This window comes from Prionailurus bengalensis, chromosome B3 (genome assembly GCF_016509475.1).
Source record: "Prionailurus bengalensis isolate Pbe53 chromosome B3, Fcat_Pben_1.1_paternal_pri, whole genome shotgun sequence".
Lineage (NCBI taxonomy): Eukaryota > Metazoa > Chordata > Mammalia > Carnivora > Felidae > Prionailurus > Prionailurus bengalensis.
The window spans coordinates 20,231,613-20,236,879 of NC_057355.1; the positions used below are offsets into that span (position 1 = coordinate 20,231,613).

At 40.5% G+C, this 5,267-nt stretch overlaps 1 pseudogene; it reads left to right on the forward strand.

The window, feature by feature from the left end:
• Window positions 1-2,979: 2,979 nt before the first annotated feature.
• Window positions 2,980-3,479, forward strand: LOC122468321 (annotated as a pseudogene).
• Window positions 3,480-5,267: the final 1,788 nt, after the last annotated feature.

The window sequence follows — 5,267 nt, forward strand, 5'->3', positions numbered from 1 at the left end:
TTGTTTGCATAAGATGTAATACCGATAATCTACAATCTATTCCAGAAAATCAAAGCAAAGAGAACACTTCCTAACTCCTTGTGTAAAGCCAGCATAACACTAATACCAAAACTAGACAAAGACTTTATAAGCATATAAAATTACATGAACAAACGGAGGGCTGATGGGGGTGGGAGGGAGGGGAGGGTGGGTGATGGGTATTGAGGAGGGCACCTTTTGGGATGAGCACTGGGTGTTGTATGGAAACCAATTTCACAATAAATTTCAAAAAAAAATTACAGACCAACATTTCTCATAAACATAGACATTTATAATTGTTAGCTCTTCCTGATGGATGGACCCTGTGATTATTATATAATGCCCTTCTTCATCTCTTGTTACAGCCTTTAATTTAAAGTCTAGTTTGTCTGATATAAGTATGGCTACTCCAGCTTTCTTTTTGCTTCCAGTAGCATGATAAATAGTTCTTCATCCCCTCACTCTCAATCTGAAGGTGTCCTCAGGTCTAAAATGAGTCTCTTGTAGACAGCAAATAGATGGGTCTTGTTTTTTTATCCATTCTGATACGCTATGTCTTTTGGGTGGTGCATTTAGTCCATTTACATTCAGTGTTATTATAGAAAGATACGGGTTTAGAGTCATTGTGATGTCTGTATGTTTTATGCTTGTAGCAATATCTCTGGTACTTTGTCTCACAGGATCCCCCTGAGGATCTCTTGTAGGGCTGGTTTAGTGGTGACAAATTCCTTCAGTTTTTGTTTGTTTGGGAAGACCTTTATCTCTCCTTCTATTCTAAATGACAGACTTGCTGGATAAAGGATTCTTGGCTGCATATTTTTTCTGTTCGTCACATTGAAGATCTCCTGCCATGCCTTTCTGGCCTGCCAAGTTTCAGTAGAGAGATCCGTCACGAGTCTTATAGGTCTCCCTTTATATGTTAGGGCACTTTTATCCCTTGCTGCTTTCAGAATTTTCTCTTTATCCTTGTATTTTGCCAGTTTCACTATGATATGTCATGCAGAAGATCGATTCAAGTTCCGTCTGATGGGAGTTCTCTGTGCCTCTTGGCTTTCAATGCCTTTTTCCTTCCCCAGTTCAGGGAAGTTCTCAGCTATTATTTCTTCAAGTACCCCTTCAGCACCTTTCCCTCTCTCTTCCTCCTCTGGGATACAATTATGCGTATATTATTTCTTTTTAGTGTATCACTTAGTTCTCTAATTTTCCCCTCATACTCCTGGATTTTTTAAATCTTTTTCTCAGCTTCTTCTTTTTCCATAATTTTATCTTCTAGTTCACCTATTCTCTCCTCTGCCTCTTCAATCCGAGCCGTGGTCATTTCCATTTTATTTTGTATCTCGTTTAAAACGTTTTTCAACTCCTCCTGACTGTTCCTTAGCCCCTTGATCTCTGTAGCAAGAGATTCTCTGCTGTCCTCTATACTGTTTTCAAGCCCAGCGATTAATTTTATGACTATTATTCTAAATTCACTTTCTGTTATATTATTTAAATCCTTTTTGATCAGTTCATTGGCTGTTGTTATTCCTGCAGATTCTTTTGAGGGGAATTCTTCCGTTTGGTCATTTTGGATAGTCCCTGGAGTGGTGGGGACCTGCAGGGCACTTCCCCTGTGCTGTGGTGTATAACTGGAGTTGGTGGGCGGGGCCGCAGTCAGACCTGATTCTGCCCCCAGCCCACCGCTGGGGCCACAGTCAGACTGGTGTGTGCCTTCTCTTCCCCTCTCCTAGGGGAGGGATTCACTGTGGGGTGGGGTGGCCCATCTGGGCTACTTGCACACTGCCAGGTTTGTGGTGCTGGGGATCTGGTGTATTAGCTGGGGTGGGTAGGGAAGGTACACGGGGGGCAGGAGGGGCAAGCTTAGCTCGCTTCTCCTTAGGTGATCCACTTCAGGAGGGGCCCTGTGGCAGCAGGAGGGAGTCAGACCCGCTGCCGGAGGGGTGGCTCCGCAGAAGCACAGCGTTGAGTGCGCAGAGCAAGCAAGTTCCCTGGCAGGAACTGGTTCCCTTTGGGATTTTGGCTGGGGGGTGGGCGAGGGAGATGGCGCTGGCGAGCGCCTTTGTTCCCCGCCAAACTGAGCTCTGTCGTCCCCGGGCTCAGCAACTCTCCCTCTCTTTGTCCTCCAGCCTTCCTGCTTTCCGAGCAGAGCTATTAACTTATGACCTCCCAGATGCTAAGTGCCGCTTGCTGTCAGAACACACTCCATCCGGCCCCTCCACTTTTGCCAGCCAGACTCAGGGACTCTGCTTGGCCGGGGGGCCGCCCCGCCGCCCTGGCTCCCCCCCGCCAGTCGGTGCAGCGTGCACCACCTCTCCACCCTTCCTATCCTCTTCCATGGGCCTCTCGTCTGCACTTGGCTCCAGAGACTCCTTTCTGCTAGTCTTCTGGTGGTTTTCTGGGTTAGTTAGGCAGGTGTAGGTGGAATCCAAGTGATCAGCAGGAAGCGGGGTGAGCCCAGCATCCTCCTATGCTGCCATCTTCTGAAAAGCCAATAAAGTTAAATTTAAAAAAAGAATTGGAATTTATTTTAATTGAGATATAATTGACATATAGCATTATGCTCATTTCCAGTGTCATATAATAATTCAATATTTGTATATGTTGCAAAATGGTCACCACAATAAGTTTAATTAACATCCATTATCACACATAGTTAGAATTTTTTTCTTTTGATGAGAACTTTTAAGATCTACTCTGCTAGCAACTTTCAAATATACAATATAGTATTATTAACTATAGTCACCATGCTGTACATTATATCCCTATGCCTTATAACTGGGAATTTGTATCTTTTGACTATTTTCACCCATTTTGCTCACCCCACACCACTGACCCCTGGCAACCACCAATCTATTCTCTGCATCTAGTCGTTTGGGTTTAGGTGTTTTTGTTTTTTGTTTTTTGTGTTTTTGGTTTGCTTTTGTTTTAGATTCCACATACAAGTGACATCATAGAGTACTTGTCTTTATCTGCCTGACTTATCTCATATGGCATAAAGGCCTCAAGATCCATCCATGTTGGCAGAGATGGAAAAGTGGGGTAGGAGGGAGCCGTGTGTCCACAGAAGTCTCTGAGAGAGCCTCCACAGAGGAGCAGAAGGAAATGGAAGATAAAGTAACTAGTCCAGAGAAAGCTGAAGAAGCAAAATTAAAAGCAAAGTATACTCATCTAGGACAAAAGCTTGGAGGTTAAAATTTCTTAAGGAAACAATAACATAAAAGGCAAAAATATTTTGATTCTGGGGTTACAATATGGCTAAAGCAAAAATCAATAAGCCACTTCCTACTGCAGCTCTGGATAAGACAGAAGTTACTGGTGACCACATTCCCATTGCACAGGACCTACCTCAATGGAAACCATCCCTTGTTACTAGCAAGCTGTTGACTGATTAAAAATGCTGAATTGGAAAAAAAAATCCATCCATGTTGTTGCAAATGACAATGTTTCATTCTTTTTTTAATGTGTGTGTGTGTGTGTGTGTGTGTGTGATTTTCTTTATCCACTCAATCATCAAGGAATGTTAAGTTGCTTGCATATGTTGGCTATTGCAAATAATACTGCAGCTAACATGGGGGAGGGTGGCCCAGAGATCTTTTTGAGTTAGTGTTTTTGTTTTCTTTGGCTAAATAACCAGAAGTGGAATTGCTGGGTCATATGATGTTTCCATTTTTTAATTTTTTGAGGAATCGCCATACTATTTTCCATATGTAAATATAGCATTTACATTCCCACCAACAATGCATGAGGGTTTCCTTTTCTCTACATCCTCACCAACACTTGTTATTTCTAGTCTTTTTGATAATAGCCATTTGGTGTGATATTTCATTGTCATTTTGATTTGCATTTCCCTAATGATTACAGATATTGAGCACCTTTTCATGTACCTGTTGGCCATCTGTGAATAATTAGAACTTGAAATTAAAAACACACGCCATTTAAATGGGCACCAAAAAATGTAATGCTTAGGAATAAGTTTAACAAAATATGTAAATTATTTATATGAAGAAATCTAAAAAATTTTGATGAAAGAAATCAAAGAAGATCTAAATAACAGGATAAATACTGTGCATGAATGGATGAGATATTTTTTAAATACCATTTCTTCCCAATGTAATGTATAAATTCAATGCAACCCCAATCATAATCTTGGCAAAATATTTTGTGAGTATTGCAAATTCAATTATGAAGTTTCTGCACAAAGGCAAAATATTTAGAATAACCAACACAGTATTACAGAAGAAAAACAAAGTCAGAGGAGTGACCATACTTGACTTCAAGACTTACTATAAGTGGAACTAGAGTGTATTATGCTAAGCAAAATAAGTCAGTCAGAGAAAGACAAATATCATATGATTTCACTTGTATGTGGAATTTAAGATACAAAACAAATGAACATAAAGGTCTCTTCCTTAATAATATAGAAACAGAGAGGGAGACAAACCATAAGAGACACTTAAATACAGAGAACAAACTGAGGGTTCCTGATGGGGTGTTAGGTTGGGGGAAGGGCTAAAGGGGTGAGGGGCATTAAGGAGGACACTTGTTGCGGTGAGCAATAGGTGTTATTTGGAAGTGATGAATCACTAAATTCTATTCCTGGAATTATTATTACATTATATGTTAACTAACTTGGAATTAAATTTGAAGAAAAAAAAAGACTTACTATAAAGTTTACTATAAAGTTACAGTGACCTAGGCAGAGTGGTATTGCTTAATAGATAAATAAGTCAAGGAAACAAAACGAAGAGTCCAATAAAAGTTCATACAAACACAATAGATTGTCTTTGACAAAGAAGCAAAGGCAACTCAATGGAGAAAGGATAGACGCTTATTAAACAAAAGGTGTTGGAAAAATTGTAAATTCACATGAAAAAAAAAAAGAAAAAGAAATAGAGTGGCTGAGTGAATTAAAAAAAAAGACACAGACCTAACATCCTTCGCAAAAATTAACTTAAAATTAAACCTAAATGTAAAATGCAAAACTGTAAAACTCCTAATAGATAACAGGAAAAAATTTGAAGCGACCTTGGTTTGGCAATGACTTTTTAAAATTTTTTTTTTCAACGTTTATTTATTTTTGGGACAGAGAGAGACAGAGCATGAACGGGGGAGGGGCAGAGAGAGAGGGAGACACAGAATCGGAAACAGGCTCCAGGCTCTGAGCCATCAGCCCAGAGCCTGACGCGGGGCTCGAACTCACGGACCGCGAGATCGTGACCTGGCTGAAGTCGGATGCTTAACTGACTGCGCCA